The sequence below is a fragment of the Akebia trifoliata genome, chromosome 5 (genome assembly GCF_017979445.1).
Source record: "Akebia trifoliata isolate Shusen 1 chromosome 5, ASM1797944v1, whole genome shotgun sequence".
Classification (NCBI taxonomy): domain Eukaryota; kingdom Viridiplantae; phylum Streptophyta; class Magnoliopsida; order Ranunculales; family Lardizabalaceae; genus Akebia; species Akebia trifoliata.
The window spans coordinates 13,465,125-13,477,573 of NC_141379.1; the positions used below are offsets into that span (position 1 = coordinate 13,465,125).

The 12,449-nt window shown below is 38.1% G+C and overlaps 1 long non-coding RNA gene across 1 annotated transcript; it reads left to right on the forward strand.

The window, feature by feature from the left end:
* Positions 1-10,637: 10,637 nt before the first annotated feature.
* LOC147401513 (uncharacterized) lies at positions 10,638-12,166 on the forward strand. The gene is made up of 3 exons (XR_015178542.1): positions 10,638-10,806; positions 10,896-11,116; positions 11,364-12,166. It is a non-coding gene; the product is annotated as an uncharacterized LOC147401513 (long non-coding RNA).
* Positions 12,167-12,449: the final 283 nt, after the last annotated feature.

Genomic DNA, 12,449 nt, shown 5'->3' on the forward strand with positions numbered 1-12,449 from the left:
AAAAAGGAGTCAAGGCGTCCCTCCAAAGCACGGATCCGGGCAGCCTGACTCATCATCACTTTCTCAGCATCTGAAGCATCACGACTCACCAAATATGCTGCAAAGTCCTCAAAATGAGGACATTGGGCAAGCCGATCCCTCAACTCAACGACTTCAACTCGAAGCCTAGCCGTTTTGCCACCATCACTACATCCGGATTGGACAAGAACAGATATCAGTCGAGTAATCTCTTTCTGCATCTTCTTCTCGGATTTGAGCCAGATAGCCTAAATGAGACGATGATCAGTCTGAGATTCCTCCACTCGATCTCGATAATCAAAGAAGGATGAAAGTACCAGGGAGTTTTCGGGGGACTATCGACAACGAGGGTCTCCTAGAGACGAGTTCTCGAATCCAATGCAAGTATGCCGGGAATAGGTGTGCTGCAAAGATTGGTCAACTCAGAATTTCAACTCGATTCTATTCTTTTACTAGTCGACTAAAAATGGCAGTCGACAAAGGACCAACCAACTCATTGAAATTCTTGGGGATGAGCACACCCTGGTCATAACCAAACTGCCGGAGAACCCGAAATGGTATATAATGGGTTGCCTCGTGAAGACCAATCAAAACGAGAAAATGGGCACCATCAAATGCTATCACGGGTAATCCTCGAGGTTGGAAGGCACCCATCCACCTCACTTCTTTGTCATCGATGTTACCGATAAAGGAATACCACTATTCTTTGCCACCCGATACCAAAGGAGCAACTCGCCTCGACATCATAAGAACGAGATTGACATTAACGCAAAATGGACGATTAACCACTTCAATCAAAGTCAGATGATCCATAAACCAAAGCTGCAATAACGAGAGCATTCTAAACTTTGGAAGCTAGTAAATTTAAGTTTAAATTTAAAACTAAACTAAGTTTGGAATTTACCTACAGGAATGGAGCACATCCTCGAAAAATTCGATCACGACCGGAAGAACAAGTCATGAGAGATTGGAACATCTCGCTCAAAAGCATCGGTGCCAACCGGCGTCCTTCCCGGACTTGTTGCTGGAGGTTTATTGTCATGGAGATGAAGGTTTGTCAACATGGAGCTGGAGGTCTATCGGCACAGAGCCAGAGGTTGGTCAGCACGGAGTCGGAGGTTGGTCAGCATGGAGCTGGAGGTTGGTCAGTACAGAGTTGGAAGCTTATCGGCATGAAACCGGAGGTTTGTCAACACGAAGTTGAAAATTCATCAGCATGGAACTGGAGGTTTGTAAGCATGAAGCGGAGATTGTCAGTACAGAACTGGGTATTGGTCAGCACGAAATTGAAAGTTTATCAACATGGAACTAGAGGTTTGTCATCACAGAGCTTGTGGTATTGGTCAGCACGGAGCTAGAAGTCTATTGGCATGGAGTCAAAGATTTGTCAGCACGAATCTTGGAGTTCATCGGCGCGGAGTCAGAGGTTTGTCAACACGGAGCTAGAGGTTGTCAGCACAGAGCTAGAGGTTGTCAGCACGGAACTGGAAAAAACATATTGTAAAGACAGATTACTACAAAAGGATTGAGTTGAAAAAATCATTTTGTTAGCCCTAATTTAGTTATCTAAAATCAAGATCGGCCAGTCAGATCCATAAGGAAAAAGTGGCACACAATGCATTGGAAGGGTACTCTTAAGTTACCTCATTTCCTTGAATAGACATAGTCTATTCCCCTTATATCAACAGGGCAAAATCGTTATTAGGCATCGACTTTGATCAAGAATTATAATTGATGGTTTAAAATTCTTTTTTTTTAATTTTTTAATTTTTTTTAAAAAATTTAAATCTAATTTGTTGAAAAATGATTGGATTCATTTGGATTGATCGGCCGACTGTTGATCTTGATAAATTACATATGAATCATGATTCAGGTTAAAATTGGAAGATGAGCCCGATTTGGGTGAAATGTAGGTCGTGAACCCAATTTGGGTTAAATAAGGATTAGATCGTTGACCCGATTTGGATTAGATATAGGTCGTGGACCCGATTCAAAATGGATATGGGTCATAGACCAATTCAGATTGGATACAGGTCGTGGACCTGGTTTGGATTGGATATGGGTCATGGACCCAATTCAAAATAGATATGGGTCATGGACTCTATTTGAATTGGATATGGGTGTAGACCCAATTCAGATTGGATACAGGTCGTGGATCCAATTCAAAATGAATATAGGTTGTAGACCAGGTTCGGATTGGATATGGGTCGTGGATCCGATTAAAAACGGATATGGGTCGTGGACCAATTTGAGTTGGATTCAAGTTGTGGACCTGATTTGAATTAGATACGGGTCATGGACCCGGTTCGAAATAGATATGGGTCGTGGACCCAATTTGAATTGAATTCGGGGTAGTGGACCCGATTTGGATTGAATACAGCTCATGGACCCGATTTGAAATGGATATGGGTCGTGGACCTAATTTGAGTTGGATTCAGGTCGTGGACCCGACTTGGATTGGATACGAGTTATGGACCTGATTTGAGTTGTTCCTCAATGATGGATAATGGTGGGTTTGATTGTGACCGAAGTCGATAGTGTGCCACATTGGGTCGGAATCAATTTTAATTAGTAGAGAGTAGACAAGCTCCATTTGGATCAAACAAAATGTGGCAAATAGTGAGCCCTAAATTTAACGATAAAAGTGATTCATTTAATCATTTTGAGGCCTTAAAATTTAAAATAAAAATAAAATTCAAGAGAAAAGTTTTCAGGACTGATGTAAGGGATGAAATAAGCAAAAATAATTTTTTTTTTATCTGTTTTTCAAAAATAGATAGGTATAAATTATACCTATCCATACTTCAAAAACGAAGAGGTATAATTTATGTTTATGCGTTTTGCAAAAACGAACCAGAAACATTTCTTTTTTCAAAAATCTGCCATGAGCACAATGATCACTGGTTTTGAGTGCATTATTCACATTTGTTGTTCTTGGGCCAAAAAAATTTCAATTTTTTATTTTTATTTTTTTATGCAAAGTAAGATGAGTAAACTTGAAAATAAAGATGCTCCCCTTTTACCTAGGGAGAGTAAAAGAAAAAAACTCCTAAATTTTATACAATGTTGCCTTCATGGGTTTCAAAAGAAAATTTACAAAATTGTCTCCTTGGATCGAAAAAAATTACAACAATGAGGAGGTTGATAAATCACTTTTCCAAAATTGTGTCCTAAGCCTCTAATCGTGTTTAATGCATGTGGCTATAAGTGGTTTCACGGTTACCCATTCTTCAAACCTCAATGCATAACGAAGTACACACATCTTAGGTTGGTGATTAGGTTAGATGTATTCATCCTTGTACCTAAAATAAGCGATTTCGAGTTGTGAAACTATTAGCCATCCGGGTTTTAAACTTTCATAAGTAAAGGGAGGTTTGTGTAATACGCTATGCAAGCGTAAGTGCACAAGTGCATTTAAAAAAAATAAAAAGTATCAACTCTCCTTATAAATATTCAACTCACCAAAGAAAATGACAATATTACAACCATTTCCAAAAAAAATAAAGAGCAAAGTACTAAAACAAACACAAACAATAAAAAGGTTAGAGAACATATATCGAATTTTTTTTAAAAAATTTTGCAAAAATGGCCAAATAGTCATGGTTTAAACCCGCAACGTTCCCAGTGGAGTTGTCAAGTTGTAGACATGGGAATGTTCATCTTTGAACCTCAATGCTATGTTGTTTAGAGTCGTCACCATTCTTTTTTGGAAATGGGTTTAAATGGGCATCCGAATCTATTTTTATGAAAAATTATTTTTCATGACACTTTTGTGACTCTCATTCATAGAAAAGGTATAGTCTAACTAAAATCTAGGTAAGGGGATTCGGTTAGAGAATGGAGGATGTGTTAGGCACCCTATTCTCTCCACCTAAGGTGGTTACCTTTTAAATTTGGCCATTTTTGAAAAGATTAACATAACTACAAAATGCATGAAATATATGAAGTGTATATGGTAGGTTTGTACCTCTTTGAAAGAGAGTTTAATGTTAGTGTTGACATGAGAAATATCCTATGGAAGAGGGTATCCCATGGAGTCATCACATTTTTACATGAGTTGGAATGTTGATTTAGGATTTTAGAGAAGTTCTATAGATGGAGTTCCATTATATCCATAACCTTAATGCATGCATGCTTAGTTAGAAACTTAGTGTTTTAATCCCATCAAGATAGTTATACAATTTTTCATCATTGTCAAGCATGTGTTATGTGTGTGCATAGTGTACACTATGATGCATGAGCTAATAATGTGTTTACAAGGGCTTCAACTTCCATCCTTTGGACCAAACCCCCTAAAGCATTCCATACCCAAGGTGAAGTTTAATCGACTCGAGATGAATGATCGTTCTCTATTACATCCAAAAGATTTCTAAAAAGAAAAATGAGAATGATAAAATAAGAAGGTGCAAATGTTAAAATAGAATAAAAGAAAAAAAACCTATCTATACCCACCTTATCCCTTTGGTCTTGAATGAACTTAAGCTTGAGAGTTGGAGGATGTAATAGAGGGTTAAGTCAGTTGAAGGTTGAGATATGAGAGAATAAGTAGGGATTTTGATAGAGTTTTAGTTTGAGATGGGGGATTGAGAGCATGAATTGTTCATAAAAATGATGGTATTTATAGCATTTTTGAAAAACTTTTAAAGATAAAGTGGTCAAACCCTAAAAATAAAAAGAATGGACATAAGGTTTAAGTTATTTCTTTTTTTATTTTTCATTTGTATGAGGGTAAAGATGACATCTGTGAAGAAACCTAAAAGCATTCTTTAATATTTGATTTTTAGTAAATAGAGGTGAGAAAAAAAAATACTTTTGGGATGGTGAATAGGGGAGTGACATGTGTAAAGGTAGAGTGGTAGGTGAAAAATATACCTTGGTTCATTTGTAAATAACTCATAAAGCAATGAGTGGATATATATTTTTGAAATGAACTAACGGGAGAACAAAAATACTTTTGGGAGGGTGAGTAGGAAAATGGCATGTGTAAATGTGAAGTGGTATGTAAAAAATAGACCTTGGTTCATTTGTAAATAACTCATAAAGCAAAGGGTGGATGTATATTTTTGAAATGGATTAATGGGAGAATTTCATGTATATACTTGAAGATTCCCACCTTTTGAGGGTATGATTGGAAGTTTTGTCAACTTTATGGATTATTACCAAAGACCCAAAAACCTTTTTGGTTTGACCAACATTTTCAAGAAGGGCATTCTTAAATTTTCACAAGAGAGAGTTGACTCTCCAATTAGATAATGCATTGGGTATTGGGGGCTTATGAGAGATCAACATGTGTCATCTTTTAAGGAGGTGTGAGAAAATGGGCTAAATATTAGGCTTAGGGGATGGATTTTGACTATGGTCTTTAGGTTAGGAGATGGACTTGATTTATGGATAATGGGTATGGAGATGGGTTAGGTCCTAGGGTGACTTGCTTTGATTAAGATATGAATTTTTTTTATGGACTTGGGTTAGGGTATGGGTGATGGATTGGTTAATGAAACATGGATATGGATTTGGATTGGATAATGGAAGTGGTATGGAATTAGATTGGATTAGGGGCAAGGTTGAGTATGCAAATTATATGACATGATGCTTGTATGTATGTATGAAAATGATGTCAAGAGGCAATGCGGACCCGTTGAGAAGCTAAGTTCTTAATTGAAATCAATTTGAGAAAATTTGGATTTTCCTAATGAGTTCGTGCAAATTGGGGTGTCTACACAAGCCCAATACTCACGGATGGCTAATGAGGCTTCTACTAAAGCCTACCACGAAGGCTTTGAGGCTGCTCGAGTGCAATACGAGAATGAGGATGAAGAAGGGGACAACGAAAAAGACATGGATGACGCCCTTTTGATTTCGCCTGCCAGGAACGTACCTTGGATTGGATGAAATGGAACCCTCTATGGGCGTACCCATCCTTCCAACTGGATGAAGAAGGGAACCCTGTGGCTATATCAGGACGACCCCTAGTTAGCTCATGGAAGCTGGGTCTACCTTAGAATTGAATCCTATCCAGGCGACTAATTATTTGGCCCAGACCAACGATCTGCCACTTACTTTGGCTTCTGACATGCCACCTGTCCTTATTATTGACGTGGACCAGGACGAAGCGGCTAACCCTCTGAGTTCTACTACTGGGGGCAATCCTCCTCTTTTTGCTTCTGAAATTGATCATCCTATTTTTGCTACTCAGACTTTGTCTTCTGCTAGCCAACCTACCACTCTTGAATGAAGATCTGCTCTATGTTTTTGTTGTTGTATTTTGTACCATCCCAACTTTGGGATCTCTCTCTTGTGCTTTCTTTTGCCTATTAATGAGACAGTTTTACTTCACAATTTTTTTTTACTGATTTCTACTACCTGCACAATCTGCTGATTTGTTTTCTAACTTAGCATAAATTCCAGCATTATGCATTACTTAAGAATTCCAATAAATCTGGTCTGTCTCATCACTTACTTTGCTCAAGCTATCGTACTAATACATTATTTACGCTTGTGCAACCCCTTAACAGAACTACAACGTTGTTCACTCTGATTTGCTTAAACTATTGTTCTGCTTAAACTACTCATGCATTCTGCTTATTATACGGCTATTCTGCTTAAATTACTTATGCATTCTGCTTATTATGTTGTTATTTTGCATAAATTGCTTATGCATTTTGCTTATTACGTTGTTATTCTACTTAAACTGCTCATGCATACTAAACACTTCCCCTAGGTTCTACCTTAAATAAGTTTTATTTTGGTGGAACCTTCTAGTGGATAAAGGTAGTAGACCCATGGAACAACTCTCAAGTTACTGTCCTTGAAGAAGGTTCTAACTCTGCTTCAATTTTTGGCTCTTTCAACAACTAATTTTACTGCTCTCCTTGAAAGAGACTTTAACTCTACTTCAACTTTTGACTCTTTCAACATCTAAATTTAGTGCTCTTGAACTCATGATAGAGTAGGACCCCAACCAACTTCTTACCCTGCCAATGGAAGTAGAGAAGACCCACGTAGGTCCAAATCCAAATGGGATCCGCATTAGTGTTTTTGTTAGTTGTATCAGAATTGGGCCTTGGCCAACTTTTTACTCTGCCAATTAAGGCAGAGAAGACCTACATAGGCTCGGATCCAGGTTGGATCCAACTTAAGTGCTTTTGAAACTCGTGACAAAGTAGGACCCCGACCAACTTTTTACTTTGTCAATGAAGGCAAAGAAAACCCGCGTAGGTTCAGATCCAAGTGGGATCCACATTAATGCTATTATTATTCGTGTTAGAGTTGGGCCCCGACCAACTTCTTACTCTCCCAATTAAGCATAGAAGACCCACGTAGGCCTGGATCTAGGTGGGATCCCTCCAATAGGTTAATTCCTGTGTATAAGTTAATAACGATTAAGGAAAAAAAATATTTATTGATAATACATTTTCAAGTTACAAGCATTCCACGGTCTAGGTAGTTTTTGATTGGATATCGTTATCAAGTAATAGACTCTTTTCTAGCCTACCCTTGCTACTCTATATGGCCCTTCACAATTAGCGTCCAGCTTACCACTATTATGTTCTTTTGTATTCAAGAACACCCTTTACAACACTAAATCTCCTTCACTGAACTGCATATGACGGACTTTCTTGTTGAAATAGCTTTGCAGCTTCTTATGATAATGTTTTAGTCTTATCAATGATGTTTCTCGCTTTTCTTCCAACAGATTTAATTTCGCAATTATCTATTGGTTATTTTGGTTAGTCTGCACTACTTTGGTCTGTACCATAGGGAAGTTGTTTTTTTGTAAGGATTACTACTTCTATGCTATAGGCCATAGCAAATTGTGACATCCTTGTGGAAGTTATGGTGGTTGTCTTGTAGGCCCATGAGACTCCATGCAAGACTATTGTCCACCTACCATTTGCTTCCCCCAATATTTTCTTTAAAAGGTCTATCAGCATTTTATTTGTAGCCTTCGCCTATCCATTGCCCTGTGGATACTGGGGTGTGGAAAATAATTGTGTTATTTCATGATTGTTGCAAAAATCTCTGATTTGCTCTCTCATGAATTGTCTCCCATTATAAAAAACTATGGAGCGTGGCAGACCAAATCTACATATAATATTCTCCCACATGAACTTCTGAACTTCTTGTTGTTGTATTTTAGTTAAAGGAAGTGTTTCTGCCCACTTGGTGAAATAATCTGTCGTCATTAGCAAGAAAGTAAAATTACCTGGTGCCCGTGGCAGCAAGCATATTAGATCAATTCCCCATTGCGCAAATGGCCATGGGTTGACGAGGGAATTGAGCTGCTCAACTAGCTGTCGAATTATCTTTTCGTGTTTTTGGCAACTATCATAATGCTTGACGTACAGTGCTGCATCTTTCTGCAAATAGGGCCAAAATAACCTTGTGACAATTCTTTATGGGCCAAATATGTTAGTCAATTATTGTTCCGCTGCGTATATTTTTCTTTGGGTCGCGTTCCTAAGACTCATATTGCGACTCACATCGCGACTCACGAAGACAGCCGTTCGATATTCACTTGATAGACGGTCCAGATCGCGATTTGATTTTAAAACGATGAAGTTTCTAAATTTAGAACTACCTCCCCGTTAACAAAATAAAAAAATAAAAACGAAATTTCAGATCTGATTTCTCCATCCATCTTGGTCTTCTTCTTCAATCTCTTCCTCTTCGACAGATCGAACGGCATCTTCGTCTTCGTTTCTTCACTCTCTTCCTCTTCGACAGATCGAACGACATCTTCGTCTTCTTCTTCACTCTCTTCCTCTTTGACAGAGAGTTCTCCATCTTCGTCTTCTTCTTCCACTTCTTCGTTTCTAACCTCGTTTCAACACAAATCAATCTCCATCTTTGTCTTCTTCTTCCTCTTCAAACTCACATCACCGTCTTGGATGATGGGTACCGCTGGCGCAAATATGGGCAGAAAGTGGTGAAAAGGAGCCCTAATCCTAGGTATGTGATTACATAGTCTACAAGACATACAGTTACAGAGAAAATTATCTTATTTATTTTGGGTTTGTTTCCCACCTTTAGTTTCTATACCCACCCAATCGATTTTATGAAATTTCAAGGTGCACATTTGCTTTTATCTTCCACTATACAGACTATGGACGATCATTAGTGCTCTGATTGTGACTGATTTCACACCGAGTCATTTAAATAAAATGAAATAGATTATTATTATCCATTAAGGCTTCCATGAGATCCAAACCTTAATCAGTCATTGGTCAAAAACTTTAAGAAGTAAGCACACTGTGTTAGATTTGTCTATGTCAAATGCTTGAGTTGGTCTGTGATGAGATTTGTTTCTATTCTTCCCAAAAATTTGGGGTCGACTCTTTGTTTTTCTATAATTTTGTTATTAACAAAAATAAATGGGAATTATTTTTATTACAAGAAACCACACAGATTACTCGAATATGCACAAGTGGAATGTCTGTGGATAAAGACCATGATGTTCTCAATTAATAGAATTTTTGAAAAAAGAAGATTGTGAAATCAAATATGCCACCATTTGCACTCCACAAACTTCACTCAAAAATCTTCTTTACACTTAGTGTATGATTGCACTCAGAAAAGAAAAAAAAAACAGATGAGATAGCTGGGCCAAAAGCACAGATTCTTCAAGAGGAAGAAAGAGAGAAAGGCAGAGTTGGTCTTCAAGTGTACTGGAAATTTATTACTATGGCATATAAAAGAGCTCTCATGCCATTGATATTGTTATCACAGATTCTCTTTCAGATTCTTCAGATTGGGAGTAATTATTGGATGGTTGATGAGAAAAGATCTATTTTCCTCCAACTGCAGCTTTTAATTCCTGTGGTTGATGAGAAACTACTGCATGTTCTCATGTAGGTAATTATGGTTAGTTCACATCCCTCTACCGTACTACAAATACAGCACTGCTTAGTATTTTGATGTTAAGTTGTTTTGGTTTGAATTTCTTTTATAATGGTACAAGAGTAACTGGTTGCTACTCATCCACAAGGACAAGTTACATTAACTCATATCCTGATTCCTGAGCATTCTCACATTGACTTATGTACTGAATTTTTTTTGGGTTTGTGACATATAACTAAATATGATGTCATCCTTCTCTTTGATTTGGTGATGATTTTCTTGGCTGAAATTATTTGGAGAGGAATCTGAAACAGATAGTGAAGAGTCGGATGTTAGTGGATCTGATGGGGATGACACATCTTGGATCTCATGGTTCTGTAATCTTCGAGGGAATGAATTCTTCTGTGAAGTTGATGATGATTACATCCAAGACGATTTCAATCTTTGCAACTTAAGTGGTCAAGTCCCTTACTATGATTATGCACTTGATTTGATTTTGGATGTTGAGTCCTCTCATGGTATGCATTGTTCTTTCTTTTGGTTCAAATGCTTTCTTATGGCTAGATTATTGTTATTTAATACATGATACTAATTGGAGTGACTGTAGAATTATGTATGCTTTGGCTGTTGATCGCATTAGCTCTAATGTTCCGCTACATTGTGAAGCATTATGAGCGATTGACCCACTGAAAGAACATTAATCTATTTTTTTTCTTTCTCTTTTGTTTTATAGGCATTGCGAGATTAGCGGTGACATATGGACTTAATTTGAACATGTTACAAACCAGAGTCATATGGAATCTTTGCAATGTTGAGAACAGAATTATATCTGTGGAGAGAATACTTCAGTACACAGGTATCCCAAGTGAACCTCCTCTTGTTATAGAAGCAAATAGGCCAGACAGTCGTTGGCCATCAAATGGAGAAGTTGATATTTGTGATCTGCAGGTACTATGTGTTCTATGTCAAACATAAGCAATGCTCACTTGTACACATGACTCCTAGTCATATCGAATCTCTATGCCACATGTATGTAGGTCCGTTATGCCCCACACATGCCACTTGTCTTACGGGGTCTCACGTGCAAGACGGGTATTGTTGGGAGAACGGGTAGTGGTAAATCAACTCTAATTCAGACACTCTTTCGCATTGTCGAACCCGCCGCTGGTCAGATTCTGATAGATGGTATCAACATCTCCCCGATTTAGGAAGCAACCTCGACCCACTCAAAGAGTACACTAATGAACAGATGTGGGAGGTGGGTTTTCATTTATACGAATACTAAAAACTGTGTTGAACTTTAACTTGCACAAAGGTTTCACCAATAGGATACTCTTCTACATAGATGTTATTACATGAGGGTTCAGTTCGGTCAAAATAATATGATGATTGCTCACGGCCAATTTGCACCCATTATGCACATCCATCATATCTGCTTCATCAATGATGCTATTTACATCTTACATTAGCTTAAGTTGCTGAAACAAATCGCTCTGTTGTTTTAGGCTCTGGATAGGTGCCAACTTGGAGACGAAGTTAGGAAGAAGGAGGCGAAGCTTGATTCTACAGGTTTTTTCCTTCTGATGTTTGCTAATATCTAATTTGCAGAAGCTGAAGCACGATTTCAGATCTCTACAGAAGGTGTTACTGATGTAAAGGACTGATCCATGAGAATCTAACACTAACACTGCTCCATTCTTCCAACGGTTCCTCGAGACACTTGGCTATTATACTGCTATGTTCGAGTCGATTGATCTGGCACTCCCGAGGGATCACAAGGAGCGGATCAATGTTGAGCAGCACTGCCTGGCCCGAGACGTCGTCAATATCATAGTGTGCGAGGGGGCCGAGAGAATTGAACGACACGAGCTTCATGGGAAGTGGAGGTCTAGGTTGACAATGGCTGGGTTTACTCCTTATCCATTGAGCTCAGTGGTCAATGGCACCATCAAGACTCTGTTGGAGAACTACTGCAACAAATATAGCCTTGAAGAAAGAGATGGAGCGCTCTATCTTGGCTGGATGAACAGGCAGTTGGTTGCATGTAGTGCATGGAGATGAAGATCAGAAGCTGATTAATGCTTGTTTTTCGGGGTCGAGGGACATTGAACAAGTAAAAAAAAAATTGTAATCTAATTATAGCTTTCGTTACTAATTATAACCATGGGCAGCAATTGGTTGCTGAGATTGTGTATATTTGTGTAGCTCTTTTCCTAAAGGGGCCATATCTTAAAAGCTTCAAACTTCGAAAATTTGGTGTAAAACCTCGAAATCTTGAAATGAAGCAGAATGGTTCTCTGGTTTATAATTCCTAGTCATATTTTATTTCTTGGATGAACAATATTCATTAACAAGGGTACAACAACAGACTGGGAAACATGTTTAGATAGAATGTTTTAAAACTTAGTAGATAAAATAGCAGAGAAAGCAAAATAAGGAGGTGCGAATGAGGTTTTTTTCCTGTGTGTAGCAACTTCGAGGCAGTGAGATAATAACCTACTAAGAATTGAACTATGAATTAGCAAAGGAGCTCCTCTTTGCTATGCTGGTCATAAATTTCACACATTTTGAAGCAGGATTCTATGTAGAGG